Here is an 18,287-nt window from a genome sequence, read left to right as displayed (position 1 = left end):
ATTCAAAGTATAGTAAGACATATTTACAAATTTGATGAAAAATTAGAAAGAGATATTTATATTCCAATGGGCTTATAATTGTAATGAAATTATTCATGACACTTATTCAATAACATGTTATGAATTATGTAAAAGGAGTTCCTGAAGAACTTATATACGACGTATTAAATGCCCAACCCTACAATTTTTATGTCTTGAATATTGCAATTGTTATCAAACTCTTGAAAAGTCTATGTGATTACATTATTGACATCTCAACCTGAAGTTTGAGCATATAAGAGTTAGTAAGATTTACTATTTTTATTTACAAGAGAGCTATCATATCAATTATGAAACATCTAAATAATATCAATGGAATACTTATGCGCCACAATGTTTCTCATGGTCCAGAAGAATCATGATTAGCGTACATAATTACATATGTTATATTATAATTCATATGAGATTGAAGAATGACATTTATAATATCAAGTTTTGTCATCAAATTATTATTAATGAATGTTAAATCAAATAATGATCACCAATATTTATTATTAACGACTTCCAGAAGAAGTCATAACCGCATGAGTTTAACCTTTTTTTAATCAACTATTAAATAGAGATTTGGAATGGTGATATTAGAGATAAACACATATATGGTGAAATGAAGACACTTCACATGTTCACGTGAAGACTTGAAGAATTGAAGATGCAACTTCAGCTTAGGAGAGTCGAAGATCAACAAGTGATATTTTACCAACTTATGAAAAGATATCCAAACATATTGGATTCATTGTTGCGGCACTAGAAGATCTCAAGTTATGTATTCATCAGGGGGAGAAAATACGCGCTGCACTCTTTTTCCCTTGACCATGGTTTTGTCCCAAATTGGGTTTTCCTGGTAAGGTTTTTAATGAGGCAGCATCTCGAGCGTATTACGAAGAATGATGTACTCTTTTTCCTTCACTATGTTTTTATCCCACAGGGTTTTTTGTAGTAAGGTTTTAATGAGGCACAGTCTTCGATAATGGACATCCAAGGGGGAGTGTTATGAAATATTTGTGGATATCCATTATCTTCCTTTGTATCATTCCGGAACAATCTAGATCTAGGGTTTATATTCTTATCCATTCAAACCCTAATATATTGTATTTATATATACCCCATTATATGGAAAAGAAATACACTGATATATCCTCTATCAATCTCTCTTATATTTCTCTCTATTTTATAACATAATCATCCTTTTTGAAAAGAAAAGATTAAAGAGTTTGAAATTGAATAAAACTTTTCTTTTTGAAAGTCCTATTTTCTATCCGAATTGAAAGACGTTCAAAGATAGACAGATATTATTTTCGTACCTCATAGTTTTTATCCAAATTTTATATGTTTGGATATCTCTTGAAATTATCTTTCCAATGATATATTATAATATCAATTTCGAGCTATAACGGAAAAGATATGAATAAAATATCAAACTCTATCCAAAACTGACACCGTCTCACTATTTCGGCAATATCTTCTATTATATAAAATATTTTAATCTGATTCCAATTGGGTTAGAAATTATACTTCTAGATCTTTCCAACGAAAACTTATTCATCTTATTCCGATTTCTGGATCAAAAGATATGATAAAAACAAAAATCGCAAAAATTGATGTCTATCGCAAGAGTTTTATCCGATTCGAATTCTTATCTTTTCTTGATTCTTCGACCCCTCTTTTTTCTCTATAAATAGAGGACATATCTCCCCTTTTTCAATCATCAACAAGCTTGATCATCAAATAATTCTCTTCTCCCTCTTTAGCCTAAACACTAGCCACCCTATTCTCTCAAAATACTTCCCCTAAGCACTTTAAGAAGTCCATACAATACCTGAAGTTCTATATACTTTAACCAAGGCGTGATAGGTAGAATTAACTGAGGGTTTGGACCAAATTAAATCTACTTTTTATTTAATTTAATTGTTTCAATTTGATTTATATTTTTATTGAAGTTACTAACAGTTTATTCATGATGTAGCAATTTAAAGGAACGCGCAGAATGTGTGTAATTAATTAATTCAATTACTCTTATTTTATTTTAATATTGCTAGCATCATGATTAGGTTATTATTATTATGTGATTTGACTAACGATATTATTGTTGAATTGCTTCCAATATTAATGTTTATTCTATTTTTATTATTATGATCACTATATTGCATGTTTAAAGTGAATATGTAATTGAAAGTCACGCCTAATAAGATAATTTGGACAACCGGTTTAGGATCCTTTTTAATCTTTTTATTAATTCAAGTGATCACGATATTTTAGAATTATATGTTGCATTAATATTCAACCAATTTAGCTTAATAATAGATTGGAGCGAATTGAATATTTTGTTTGTATGCCTTTGAGATCGCATAAATCATTTTTCACCATAAGAATCGAGTAGAGGCCAATACGGGCAAATGTGACTCCATGACTCACTTCGTACCATCATCCCCGATCCTCCTTTCGTGATTCCAAACCATATGGAGTTAGTAATCTCATGGATTATGAATGGGGTGTAACCTTCACGGGTCAATCGTTGTTGCCTATCGTTGTCCCTTTATCGTGGTTGTCTTTTATGATCCGTGAACGGTTTACAAATTCCTTAAAAACTTGTTGGCGGCTCCCTACTTTCCTTGTCCCAAATCGTATACGTCAATTCCAACTTCCTAAGAGTGCCAAGCATTCATGCTTTAACGTAGGCGCACTTCGAGCGACGCCTACAATTACCCCTTAATATTATTTATGGATCCCCGCTACCGTAGAAAGAGAACTACTCACACATAATTAAAACTAAACTAAATAAAGCAATTAAAAGAAACATGATGAATTAAAGAAATAGAATTACTGAAATTAATAAAGAGGAAAATGTTACCAAAGGTATCGTAAACAAGGAGTTGAATCAAGAACAAAGTATGGAGTTTGTAGAGAGAGAGAAATAAACTAATCTAAAGCTAAGTAGAGAGAGAAAGTCTAAGAGAAGAGAGGTACTAAGCAAAAGCATAAAAATCGTATTTATACAATAACCCAAAATTACTCCTAATTAGAACTAAAGAATCGCTGGAAATAGCTCCCCAGAAATGCGCGCCCGATCGGACCCGCCTTTTTCTTCTCCCTCTTGTTCTGGGCATCCGCCCGATCGGGTTAAAGCTCGCCCGATCGGGCCCGACTATATGATGGACTTGGATTGGGCTCCATTCTTGGCCCAATTCAAATCTCCACTTCGGGTCTTGAATACTCAGTGTCCAAATGCAATCGGTCATGCCTTCAAATGCTCGTAGTTGTACCACAATAATCCCGGGAAAAAGCTCCAAAGATGCAATTCCCTACAAAACTCAACCAAAACTACGAAAACACCAATCAGTAATAAAAGTGGCTCTAACGAGCCAAAAACATTACTAATTACGACCAAGGGACGGGGGTAAAACACCATATAAAATAGACATATCAAACTCCCCCAAGCCGAACCTTTGCTTGTCCCTAAGCAAAGAGTTCACCAATGAAAACATAAAACATGCCTCACCCCAAATAATCAAAAACAAGAACAAACAATTCAAGGCAAATCTAATAAACATGCATCTACGTCAATCAATCTCATTCATCTAATCACTCATCCTCCCCAACAATTGTCAAGTAGAGCAAACCACATGAGCATATAGAATTCAACACTAGTGCTCACACACTCAACTCTCATTTATGTGGCGAGTAAAACATGTACTCGATCGCTCTCCATCCCAACCCCTTTAATGTGAACAATGCCCTCCCAACTCACACTATCGTGTGTTTAAAAAGATATACAAACAACCTACTAGTCGACTCGAAATATGTCAAACCATAACTTGCATTGATAAGCAACACTTTCACATTCACATAACTCTATGCACAAGTTCGGAAGGTCTTTAAAGCTTGCAATGTAAGGCTAGGGTAAATGGTAGGAAATATTTAGGAAAATGTGGGAGAAAAGACATGCTAAAATGGAGCCAAATCCTAATAAAACCAAGGTCAAAAATAAATAATGACCAATCATCTCCAACATACTTAACTCCAACAAAAGTTCGCCAAATATACACCAAACATAACAAACAATCCCAACACTTACAATATCACTCACAAAAGTATAATAATATAGAACTTGAGTGAATAAACAAACTTTATTTTCCAAACTCTGATTTTTATTGAAACTCACATTTTTTTCTCTTTCTTTCAATCAACCTTCACTTAGAACATTAAACTTTTTTCTTTTTGCTCTTTTTTTTTTTTCCTATTGAAGTTCACTTTTTTTTCATTTTTTTTCTTTCTCTTGAACTTCTCTTTTTTTTCACAACATCATACTTATTTTTTTCTCAAGAGGATTAAACAATCAAGCTCATAAAAAATAAACTACGATCAAGAACAAATAACTTCTCAAAACCCACCCAAATTGTGCAAATAATTAGCACACTAATAGCTCCCCCAAGCCGAGATTGGGACTAGTAACCAATGGGGAAAAATAGGCTTATAATGTGTCTAATAAATAACAACAAGGTCAAGGCAACAACGTGGGTAGCAAGAAGGGATTAAATGTATCGAAACCATCTGAAGGCTACCTAAAAGAATGAATGCCTTCGTCCTCCTCAATGTGCATAATAATGAGTCATACAAACATTACTCATAGTTGCAAACCAATACTCAAATTCATTGACATAACAGGAACTATCACACAATTCCTAACCAATTCAACTAGTCAAGCACTATATTCACAAGTAGTTGGGCAAAATTGACGCATGTTTAGGCATCCGAGCAATCAAACTTCAAATCATGATCAACAAATTCACAATGCTCATCATCATATACCAAGAATAAAAATAATATTTTTCAAGTATAGGGAACAGGGTAGCATGATTTACAATTCATTGGAACGTATTTTTGGATTTTTTTTGTGTTTTGTTTTTTTGTATTTTTTCATATAGGAAAGAAATAAAACTACACTAGAAAGAAAATAAATCTATACTAGAAAGCATTAAATAGAGAAAAGAGAGAGGGTTACCATATGTACAAGATCATCTCCCCCAAGCCAAATCAAGCAATGTCCTCGTTGACTTGGGGGTGTAGCTAAGAGTAGCTACTCCTCATCATCATCCCCATCCATCCTAGAATAGCCACCTCCATGGCTCGAACCAATGTCACCATAACTCGAACCACCTGCAAAATAGTTAGGGTCCACATTCCCCCTAAAACCACCAAAACGAGCATCGGCCCCATAACGATGGGCCGAAGAATAGTCCACATAACTACCATAGGCACCGGGGGTCGAATACCCTCCTTAGGGGTATTGAAACCAATCGAGAACAAGAGCCTTGGGTGGAATAGCCCCTCGGCGGGCATAGTCATCATACATGGGGTACAAAACCCTCCCTAGATTTATCTCCACATACCCAACCCGTCTATCTAGAGAACCTACTCTAGTGTCAAGGTTTTGCACTAAACCCTCTATTCCTTGTCCCCTCTCAATCCTATCAAGTTGGCTCCTAAAAGCCGAGAAGTCATATGGGGCATTAGGATCAATGTTATAATCAATGGAAGAGGTAGGGATGTCATGTGTGTAGGGTTGGGGTGGTGGTTGGAATTAAGGTTGTGGGTGGGGTGGTGTATGGTGAGCTGCTTGAGCCTCCCCTTGGCCATCTAACTCGAATGTATAGGAAGGCTTACCCTTCTCAAACTTAATCAAGGCGGGGTTAGGTAGCTTAAAGGCTTGGTCCCTCCTACCCGACTCTCGGTGGATTATCCACCAAGTCTCGCCACCAATGGGTTGGATCCAATTAAGGCCTCCTAGGTATGCCAAGTCCATAAGGGTAGAGCCTTCTACTTTCCTATGGTCGGTAGGGGTGAAACCTAAATGTTGATCGCAATGTGGGTGACCAACCCACCAAAATAAATAGGTGCCCTAGACCTACCACCTTCGGCCGTATTAGCCCCCCCCCCCCCCCCCGTTAGAATTGTTGGGTTATCCTATGCGGGATGTTCAAATTCTCACCACTAGGGATCACATAGGAGGTCTAAAACTAACTCATCCCTCCTTAAATTGGCCGGTTCATGCCTCCCAAAGATGGTGAGGCCAACAAACCGTTGCCAAAATTTTGGTACGGGATGTTGAATCCAAGCTCCCTTGGCATGTTGGAGGTTAATTAAACCCACCCCCGTGAGAGCTTGATAGACCAAGACAATATGGTCTTGGGATGGTTCAATGGGTTTATCCGATTTTAACTCGAACAATTTACCAAATTCCTTCAAGGTCATTCTCACACCATTGTTGAGCAATCGAAATTGAACATGAGTAATAATAGCATTATATTTAATCACATTAAAGCTAGAAATAAATTCCACGGTCAAATAATCATATGTACCATAATGCATTTGAAAGATACCACTCATGCTAATACCCTTGAACAATTTTTCCACAGGTTTATCAATTCCTAATCTAGCTAAAGTGGGATGATGAACAAAACGGGTAGAAATTACCTGCCTCATAATGAGGTTGAGCATCCTAGCCTTTTGTTCGGCGGAAGTGACCACCACCTCGCTCCACCCCAGAATTTGGAGCTCCGGGTTAACCATAGGTGGGTGTTGCTGCCTTGAACTCTCACCCCTTTGTGTCCTTAATCTCTTGAGAGCCATTGAAGGTGAATTGACAAACTTTGAAGCTTTCTCACTCTTAGGGTTTTCAAAAATTATGAGAGAAAGTAGTGGAAAATATATGGAGAATGTAGAGGAAGGTGAGAGGATTAATAATATGTAAAAATATTTGAGTTTGGATGGAAGAATTTGAGGATATCTTGAAGAGAAGGTGAGTTTGGAGGTTTTGTTAATGGAGTTTAGAGAGAGAAAGAGTGTTTGAAGGAGGAGAAATAAGGAAGAAAGTGAAAAGAAAAAGGGGAAAAGGGGGTTTGTAAACCCGGGTAAAAGGCGCGCCCGATCAGGCGCAGGTCTGCCTGATCGGGCGAATCTTTAGCAGTATGTTTCTTAGCTTGCGCGCCCGATCGGGTGCGAGAGGGGGTCGAATGTTGCTCGATTCCCACACCCGATCGGGCGAGCTTCGCCGGGATTTCTTTTTTGTGCACTCGATTTCTTTGATTTTGTGCTCGATCAGGCGCATCCGCCCAATCGGGCGAAATTTTACTCGATTTCTCCTTCACTTGCGTGCCCGATCAGGCAGGGGTCGCCCGATCGGGCGATTTGTCACTCGATTTTTGGCTCATTCTCGCGCCCGATCGGGCGTGATGCGAGAATAAGGCTCGATCCGAACCTCACTCTCGTGCCCAATCGGGCGAGGTCTGCCCGATCGGGCCCCTGCCCAGCTCGGGACACTCAATCTTCTTTAACTTTTTCTCTTGAAGACTCTTTACTTGTTCAAAACCTGTGCAAAAAACACTTTGAAACGGTAAAATTGCACTCTCCTCACCTCTCAAAATAAAAAAATAATAAAATAAATAAAAGAAAGGAAAAATTAGTCTAGAAAGCAAGAAATACGGGTTGCCTCCCGCAAAGCGCTGATTTATCTAGGTCTCGCACGACCCTCTTACCACAATGTAACTCAAGATGAACCGGAACCGGTTAGGTGAACTAGTTCAACCGCACCGATCGTAGCCCCTTCATGGTATAGATTGAGTCTTTGACCATTAACCTTGAACTCGTTACCTTGCTCATCAAACAATTCCACAAAACCAAACTTATTAGCCCTTTATACAATAAAGGGACCCGACCACCTTGACTTCAACTTTCCTGGGAAAAGTTTAAGTCTAGAGTTGAACAACAACACCTTGTCACCCTCTTTGAACTCTCTTGGAAGGACCATCTTGTCGTGCCATCTCTTGGTCTTCTCCTTGTAGACTCGTGCATTATCATAGGCCATCAACCTAAACTCATCGAGTTGGTTAAGTTGAAGTAACCTCTTTTCTCCCGCTAGCTTAGAATCCAAATTGAGCTCCTTAATAGCCCAATATGCCTTGTATTCTAATTCCACCGGAAGATGACATGCTTTACCGTACACAAGCCTATAGGGGGTAGTACCTATTGGGGTCTTAAATGCAGTTCTGTATGCCCAAAGGGTGTCATCCAACTTATCTCTCCAATCTTTCCTTGATTTGGCTACCACCTTCTCTAGTATGACCTTGATTTCACGGTTGGAAACTTCAACTTGGCCACTAGTTTGGGGATGATAGGCTAGACCTGTTCTATGGTATACACCATACTTCTTGAGAAGGGTTTCTAACTTCCGCTCATGAAAGTGAGATCCTCCATCATTTATTATAGCTCTAGGTACTCCAAATCGGGGAAAGATGGTCTTCTTGAAAAGTCTATGGACCACCTTGGCATCATTGGTAGGAGTGGAAATGGCCTCAACCCACTTGGATACATAGTTGACGGCGACAAGTATATAATGATTCCCATTTGAAGAAGGGAACGGTCCCATGTAATCAACACCCCCAACATCAAAAATTTCTACTTTTAAAATCCCGGTTTGAGGCATCTCATGCCGCCGCGCAATGTAGCCAATCCTCTGGCAAGAGTCACAAGCCTGCACAAAAGTGTTAGCATCCTTGAACATGGTGGGCCAGTAGAATCCTGACTCATTTATCTTGGCCACCGTCTTGGTGGAACCATAATGTCCACCATAAGGTGAAGTGTGGAAGCTAGTAAGAATGTCATTGACTTCCCATTCGGGAACACACCTGCGAAATAATCCATTTGCACACTCACGAAACAAAAAAGGATCATCCCAAAAATAATGTTTAACACCATAAAGGAATTTCTTTTTCTGTTGGTATGATACGTCAGGAGGTAGAGTACCACCCACTAAATAATTATCAAAATCGGCATACCATGGGTGCTGCTCTACAACTACATACAAGTGATCATCAGGGAAAGAGTCGTCTATAGGAAGAGAATCCTTACCCTCATCATACCTGATACGTGACAAGTGATCTGCCAAACGTTCTCTACACCTTTCTTATCTTTTATTTCAACATCAAAGTCTTGGAGCAAGAGAACCCAACGGAGTAGCCTAGGCTTTGATTCTTCCTTGGCTATCAGATACTTCAGAGCTGCATGGTCAGTAAAAACAATAACTTTAAAACCAACTAGATATGATCTAAGTTTTTCTAAAGTATAAATCACAGCAAGAAACTCTTTCTCCGTAGTGGCATAGTTGACTTGTGCTTCATCCAAAGTTTTACTTGCATAATAAATAGCATGAAAAAATTTGTTCTTTCTCGGTCCTAGCACGACACCTAATGCAAAATCACTTGCATCACACATGATTTCAAAAGGAAGAGTCCAATCTGGTGCACATATGATGGGTGCCGATATCAATGCCTGCTTTAACCTGTGAAAAGCCTCAAGACACTCATCAGTAAAATCAAAAGGGGCATCCTTGAGTAAAAGCTGGGTCAGTGGTTTAGAAACTTTAGAAAAGTCTTTGATAAAGAGACGATAAAACCCCGCATGACCTAAGAAAGTTCTAACCCCCTTAACATAAATAGGAGGCAATTGCTCAATCACAGAAATCTTAGCTTTATCTACCTGTATACCCTTATCAGGTACAATGTGACCAAGAACTACTCCCTCTATCACCATAAAGTGACACTTCTCCCAATTTAGAACCAAAATGCATTCTTCACATCTTTTTCAAGATTTTAGCGAGATTTATTAAACATGCATCAAATGAAGACCCATACACACTAAAATCATCCATAAAGACTTCCATAATGGACTCTATGAAATCAGAAAAAAATACTCATCATGCAACGTTGAAAAGTAGTAGGTGCATTACATAAACCAAAGGGCATTCTACGATATGCAAAAGTATCATAAGGGCATGTAAATGTAGTCTTTTCTTGATCTTCAGGGTGAATCGAAATTTGTAAAAATCCTGAGTACCCATCCAAGTAACAAAAGAAATTATGATTAGCCAACCTCTCAAGCATTTGATCAATAAAGGGGAGAGGGAAGTGGTCCTTTTTAGTGGCGATATTTAATCTACGATAGTCAATGCACATACGCCACCCTGTAACAGTTCTAGTGGGAATCAATTCATTTTTATCATTTTTAATTACAGTCATCCCACCCTTCTTAGGAACCACCTGAACAGGAATTACCCACTTTGAGTCAGACATAGGATAGATAATACCTGCATCAAGTAATTTCATAACCTCTTTCTTGACTAATTCCTTCATATTAGGATTCAACCTTCTCTAGGGTTGAATACATGGCTTATAATTGTCTTCTAGATGTATCTTGTGCATACAAAAATCAGGGCTAATACCCTTAAGATCATCAATACTGTACCCAATTGCTCTTTTGTGGGTTCGAAGAACCTCTAGAAGTTGGAAAGTTTGTGGGTCATCAAGTGCAGTACTGATGATCATAGGTTATAGTTCCTGCTCATCAAGAAAAACATATTTTAAATGAGAAGGGAGAGGTTTTAGTTCAGGTTTCTTAACCTTTGCAGGTTTTGATTCCTGAACCAATTTCACTACCTTCATGGTCTCTTTGGAGCCTAGATTTTCTAGGGAAAGAGCTTTTTCAATGACATCCACCTCATTACCCTAGACGCTTGCATTATCTGCAGATAAATCTCCATAAAGAACTTCCTCCAAGGGATCCCTTGCAAAAACCTGTGGTAAGCTTTCATCACAAATATCATCCATTATATCAATCACATCAATTAAACAACAATTTTCCTCTAGCATAGGTCATTGTAAAACTTTCCCTAAATTAAATGTGATGTTATCATCTCCAACATAAAGGGTTAGTTTACCATTTTTAACATCAATAATGGCTCCTGCAGTATGGAGAAAAGGCCTACCTAATATAATGGAAATTTGTGTATCCTCAGCCATGTCTAAAACAACAAAATCAACAGGGATAAAAAAGTTTACCAACTCTAACAGGGACATCCTCTAAAATACCTAAAGGGTACTTAACAAAATGATCTGCCATTTGCAAAGTTATATTAGTAACTTTTAAATCACCCATATTAAGTTTAGAACATACAGGCGATGGCATAACACTGACACTAGCACCCAAATCACACAATGCTTTATCAATGAAGACATTACCTATATGACAAGGGATAGAAAAACTACTAGCATCCTTTAACTTAGGAGGGGATTTATTTTGCAATAAAGCACTACATTCCTCTGTAAAAGCTACAGTTTCTAACTCATCAAAGGCCCTTTTCCTAGTCAAAATATATTTCATAAATTCAGCATACGCAGGAACCCGAGTGATTGAATCAGTGAAAGGAACTGTTACCTGCAAGTTTTTCACAGCCTCCAAAAACTTACCGAATTGTTTATCAAGCTTACTCTTCAAATGTCTATTAGGGAATGGTAGTTTGATAACTGGGCTCTGCACATCTCCTCCTTTATCCTAAGATTTACCCTGCATAGAAACATTAGAAGGGTTAGTATCTTTTTTTAGCCCTGCAGAGTTAATAGGATTAGCATTTGATATAAAGGAATCGGGATCAGGAACAGGTCCATCTTCCTTTGGCATAGGATGTCCATCATAATGTGAGCCACTCCTTAGAGTGATTGCATTGGCATGATCTGTGGGATGAATTGGTTGCGATGGTAGAGCTCCCTGCTAACGGGTTTGTAGGGTAGATGAAATCTGCGCAATTTGATTATCCATGATTTTATTATGGGCTATAATTGAATCAATTTGTGCATCCCTATTCTCCATGTGCTTTTGCATGCTTGAAAGCATTGCTCTAATTTCTGTCATAGCAGGGTCAGAAGATAAGGAGGATTGTGATTGGTTTTTCTGGCTAGAATTAGGATGGTAATATTTTTGTTGTGGTGGGGTTTGCTGTTGTGTTTGTTGTGGAGGTGGAGGGTTTTGTACATCGTTACTTCGGTAGGAAAGATATGGGTGGTGTTTTGGGTGTTTTTGTCCCTCAGGAGAGTTACAGCACGAAGACTGATCCGGCTTGAGCTGTACCTACAAAACAACCGGAGACACCGGTTGGTTGGTGCTCCGCCTCCGACGCACAAGTAAGTAACTTGAAAGGAGAGAAAAGGATGCGGAAATTTAGGTGGGTATCTGCTCGAATTCCAAGCTCAGATGTCTCTATCACAGGGACTGTTTGTAATAAATTGTAAAACGTGCCCTCCAAAAGAGGGAAATCTCCCTATTTATAGGGTTCTCGGGATTTGTGGCCCTGATTAGGTCATTGATCCCTAATCATTGGTGGGCTGCGCCGCATTGCGGCTTTCTCGGGATTTGGGCCTGAAGGCCGCCTTTTTTCCCTTAACTTCTGGAATGACACGTGTCAAGCAGGGATTGGTCCACTTTGGGCCATCCTGAGGCTGACACGTGTCACCCTCTAATTGGACCACGTGGCGGGGTAAAATTACCCTAAACATGACGTGGCACGCCACGTGGCATCTGTGACACATGTCATGCTCCGATTGGTGGTAATTTTACCATTAAAGAGTAACCGTTCACCTTCCGAGTAAATTACGAGAATGCCCCCATATTTACCTTCTATATATAGCCGTTTACCCTCATAATTTTGTACGTTTACAAAAAAATTTCTAGAGAAAGAACTTTGAGAGAGCAGAAGTCATCCGTTTGAGTCAGGCGCAAGCAAGAGAGCTCGTTCTCCATCAACCCAGCCGGACCCGCCTATCTTCAGATATCACATCCAAAGGTACCGCCTCTGCCTCTCTCAGCTCTTTTTCTTTTTTCACCGCTTGTACATATTTCTTGCAATAAATGGATGCATCACCAACACACACGGCACAGCCTAGGTTAGAGTCCATCCGGTCACCTGGGACGGCTGAGTCTAGGACTGGGAGTGCCGTCTCGGGGTGTTGGGACCACCCTTTGCCTTGGATTCCGACCAGTTATGTGTCTGTGCAGGACACAATGGCTCGGACTATGCAGACGGCAACTGATCCAAATTACAAAAGCGAAGGCTCAGGCGGCCAAACGCCTGAGGGAGAAACGTCTGGTCAGGGAGACAAGACGGCTCTGGATAGATCCCCTCCGCGCGCCCCTTCGACTCCCGCTGATTCCTTTTTAGAAGAGTGCGACAAGACGGCGATGAGGCCGTCTCAGCCCCTTTGACCCAAAATGAGGAGGAGACGGAGAGCGACAGCTCCGCCTCTACCTCTAAGAGCAGCGACGATTTACCCCCGCTTAAGGATAACGAGGAGGAAGAAAGGAAGAAGTGGAATGAGAAGGACGATCCCTTCAACATCCACGTCTCCTCCAAGGACCGGATCCAAATGGAGGAGAACTTAAAGAATTTTACTCAAATGCACCCGTTAGGAGACGGGTATAGAATCCGGGTGCCGCCTGAGAATGGCACCATCGCTTGGGAGGACAATCAAGAGAACGTCAACAGCTATTTCGGCTGTTATGAGGCGGCGTTCAAGGATGGTCTTCGCTTCCCCCTTCACCAGGCGGTGAAGGCAATATTGAGAGGCTACGGCCTCGGAGTCTAGAAACTCACCCCCAACTCTTGGACAAACATTCTGGGGTATGTTGCCGCCTGCGGGTTCCAGGGGCTTAACCCCGGCTGGGAGGCTTTTGCTAGTATGCATTATCTTAGCAGAAGCCCAGGCGACTGGAGGGCGTGGTACACTCTTACCACGCATCCTCAATACATGATGACTTTGGACAAGGTCTCGAAATTCGACGGCTGGAAGCACAGGTTCTACCTGATGTCAGCTCCAAGCAGACGGGAGAATTATGAATTCCGTCAGTACAATAAGAAGCCCGACTTGATGGGCCGGAAGTGCGCTCTTCCCCGAATCCCAGAGGAAGATTTTGACAAGATCATTGAGGCAGACTTTTTCGGCCTCACAGACGCGACCTTGTCAACCGGGGAAACAATAAAAGTCCCCAAGAAATGGATCCCCAAGAGCGCCTGGTTCAGGGACGAGTGTTTCCTAGCCGCCTGCGGGCTAGGACACATGTTTACCAAACGTATGCGCCTGAGTTTATATCCGTCTGTAGTATTTTTGTATCGGAATTGATTTATGATATTGACCAATTTCTTTCTTTTTTGCAGAAGAAGCTTTAGACATGTTGCCAACGGAGAAGACTCCCCAGCGATCCTCTGCACTCATCCGCAAGCAGCTTGCGGAAAAAGCTGCGGCTGAGGTCAAGGCCAAGGTAATAAACGCCTGACCCTCTCTTTTAAAAAATTATTTTTCCCGGATGCTAACTTTAACTTGGTTATTTTCGCAGGGGGGAGAGATTGGAAAGACGTTTGAGAAACATCTCAAACGGGCTAGGGAGGAGACCCCCTCCGTTCTCAACAAAACCAAAAAATCCACCTCCGCGTCAACTCCTGGCGCCTCAGCCGGGCATCAGCAGATGCGGATAGCGGGGCGAAACAAGAAGGTAGGCGGCAGCTTGTGCCTCGATCTCGTCAAACCCTTATCAGCAACCGGGGGGTTCACTGCGCCTGCAAGCGGTTCCCGCTTGGCCGGCTCTGAAGGTAAGAACCCTTTTGAATCCCCGCCCGAGCTGGGGTGGGCTTTGCGAGTGAAATCCCACTCCCAACATATGTCATCCTTAGACGGTCGGCAACAGATAGGTGCCGCCTTAGTTTCGCACTCATCACGTATTGATTGTGGTGCAGATCAATCTCCCCGCTGGCCAGAAGTCCAGAAGCATGCCAAGGCCATGCTTGAAGCCGTCCGAAAGAGGGATAAAGACAGCATCCCTGGGATAGAGACGTTCAATCTGGAACGCATTCTATCCCTTCTGGCTGAGGTAAGAAGCTTGTCAAATTTATTTTTTCCAAGTGTTTTATCCCGCCTGCAATACTAATACCGCTTGCTTTTTTGCATGCTATGCTGCGGGTGGACGGGCTCAAACGTCCTTATTCCCGCAAACAGGAAGAGGTAAAAAGGGCCAAGAAGTCCACCATAGACGCTGATCATATTGCTTTACACTCGACTATCGTAAATGAACTTGAAACTAAAGCAATCATAATGACACAGGCGTCTAGAATCCAGCAGCTGGAGGCGGATCTGGAGACGGCCAAACAGCGAGCGAATGATGCTGAGACGGCCCAGAAGAAGGCAGAGGAGGCCCGGAAGAAGGCGGATGAGAGCGCCAAAAAAGTTGATGAGGCGCTCAAGAAGGCCTAGACGGACCTTGGCACACTTCAGGGTGTTTCTGAAGAGAACACCAACCTGAAGACCAAGGTTGAGAAGCTAGAGAAGGAGGCTGCTCAGGCTCAGAAAAACTTTGCAGCAACCCTGGAGGCGGAGCAGAACCGCCTAGTTGCTGAGAGTGACGTTGACAATGACGCCCGTATGAAGATCGCCTGGGCTGCCTTGTACCCAAACGCGGATTACAGCATCTGGGCACTGGCTCACAGCTATGCCGAGTACGTGGTGTACTTAAGGGATAGAGGCGAGCCAAAGCCTGACTCTTTTGAAGCCTGGGTCAACTCCAACAACGAGCCTTCCGCGCCTCAGCTACCTGGTCCGGGTGAAGCACAAGAGATACCCTCAGATGATGAGGAGGAGGACCAGGAGGCACCGTCTACAGGCAAGAAGTGACCTTTCAGCGGTAGTATGCCAATCTCTATTTTTTATCTTTTCTTTTATTCAGCGGCAGTATGCCAAAACTTGTTTTTCCGGCCTGCGTGCCGAGTATATTTGTATTTACCGGCTAAGGAGCCGGGTTAATTAACAATTTCTCCTTTCTCCCGGACGGGGTCCGGTTAACATTTAATCCACTACAACTGTTTGGTTGGGTGGACTTTTATGAAATGCACCGACTGAGTCGGTTTTGATCACTTTGCGTCTGATTTTTGCAAATTTTAATATTTCATTTTTGCCTAACTTATCAAAAGCATGCGACGATTTTTGCCTAACTTATCAATAGCCTGGCTGTTCTTGCCCCTGGACGGCTGTGTGATTGGTTTCAAGTGGAGTTGGTTGATTGACTTGAAAACGTCTGATGCTGCAAAGAGCATGATACGTTTGTAAGTCAATCAATCACAGTAGTGATTTCCCTAAACCAAGTGCACATCCGTACACCAACAGGCGTTTCCAGTCACTACCCAGACGGCGTTTGTCCGTCTCGGTAGAGATTTCATAGCCATTGAACAACTCTATTGCCCCAATTGGGGTAGGAAGTGCAATTTTGGAATAAATAACCTAAGTGAGAACTTCAGCCGGTGACCGACTGATGCCTTAGGGCATCCGGTATTTGGTAACTTGATCGTTCTTCACAGGTCATTTTGGTCAGACGGCTATGAGTTGGCCAATTTGGTAGTTCAATTTTTGCCGTCTACAAGGGTACGTAGAACCGAAAAATAGTCTGTTCTCTGCGACGATTGCACCCGGAGGGGTGTCGCCGGACGCCTTTGTCCATGTTGGGACAGGCGATTTTATGAAATGAGCAACCATCCGGCCATTTTAGCCTCTGGTCTTGTTTGAAACCGGTTGTATAGCCACTAAATGTTTTTGTGCTTAGTTTTTAGTCGGAGTATTGGCCGAATGTCATTGAATTACACTAAGTATCGAACTTAGTTAAACAGAAAAATTCATCTAGGTCATTACCCAGGCGAACAGACAATTATTAAGTCAAACTTAGTAAAAATACATAAAGAATCCATCTGAGTATTACCCAGGCGGAAAAACAAAACTAGCTTGCAAACAAAGTCCGATTTCTCATTAATTAACTCATTGTTTACAAAAAATTTACATTCTCAGAAGTAGTACTTTTTCAGATTGTCTACATTCCAAGTTCTAGGCAGGCACCTGCCGTCTGGAGTTTCCAGGCGGTAGGTGCCGTCCCTTACTTCTTCATAGATCCGGTAGGGGCCTTCCCAATTTGGAGTTAGCTTCCCCAGCTCATTGGCCCTACCGGTTGCCTCCATTTTTCGTAACACTAAGTCGTCAACTTTCAAGGGACGCTTGTGTACTTTTTTGTTGTAGGCTCTAGTCATCCTCAGACGGGTAAATCTCATGACGCAAGGCGGCATTGCCCCTGCGTTCTGGGAGTGAATCCAATGCCAGGCGCATTGCTTCCCAGTTTGCCTCTTCATCATATAGCATGACTCTGAGAGTCGGCTCGTAATGTTCGATGGGCAAGACGGCTTCAGCACCGTAAACCATGAGAAATGGGGTTTCACCGGTTGCCCCTTTTTCTGTTGTCCGAATGGCCCATAGGATATGGATTAACTCTTCTGCCCACAAGCCACCGGCTCTTTCTATTTTCTTCTTAATTCCGTCTGAGATGAGTTTGTTGAAGGCTTCAACTTGTCCATTTGCTTGGGGCCGGCCGACGAATGCAAAAAAACTTGAGATCCCCTGATCTCCCAACCAAGTTTTTAGCTGAGGCGTCTCAAACTGAGGACCATTATCAAACACCATAGACATAGGTACCCCATACCGAGTTATAATGTTCTTCCAGATGAAGGAAATTACGTCAGAGGTCTTGATATTCTTAACCGCCTCAGCCTCCACCCACTTGGTGAAGTAATCCACAGCCACCAAGATGTAGAGCTTTCCGCCTGGAGCAGGCGTGTAAGGACCTAGAATGTCCATGCCCCATTTTGCAAACGGGATTGGGCTGTGGATCGCAGTCAGATCAGTAGCCGAACGGTGAATGAGTTTGCCAAATTTTTGGCACTTGTCACATTTCTTCACCAACTCCTTGGAGTCTGCCTCAAGAGTAGGCCAAAAGTAATGTCGTCTGGCTCTGACGGCTAGGGACCTGCCGCCTATGTGGGAGGTGCAGAATCCCGAGTGCAAGTCTTCGAGAACTTCCTTCCCCTTTTCTGGGTGACACACTTCAACAGGGGCTTAAGGAACCCTGCCTTGAAGAGTTCTCCGTTTCTCAACTCGAAGCTCGCAGCTCGCTTCTTCAGGACGGCTGCTTCCTGTGGCGAATCAGGAAGTGTTCCGTCTGAAAGATAAGCCCGGATGCCATCCATCCAGGTAGAGCTTCGGTCCAAAACTCCAATGGGATCTTCATATATGCTTCTCTTTTCAAGAACTTCCCAAAAGACTGACCGAGGCGTATCATGGCAGGCGGAAGACGCCAGTTTTGACAATGCATCCGCCTGGTGGTTTTCCGACCTAGGCACTTGATTTAGCCGGAATTCCTCAAGTGCCCCGGCCTCTTCTTTGACTGCCTGAAGATATTTGATCATAGCCGGATGAGTAGCCTCATAGCTTCCCTCATACTGGCTAACAACCAATTGGGAATCAGAGTAGGCATCAATTTTCATGGCCCCTGCCGCCTTACACATG

The sequence above is a fragment of the Chenopodium album genome, chromosome 2 (genome assembly GCF_948465745.1).
Source record: "Chenopodium album chromosome 2, dcCheAlbu1.1, whole genome shotgun sequence".
Taxonomy (NCBI): domain Eukaryota; kingdom Viridiplantae; phylum Streptophyta; class Magnoliopsida; order Caryophyllales; family Amaranthaceae; genus Chenopodium; species Chenopodium album.
This window is presented reverse-complemented; position numbering follows the sequence as displayed.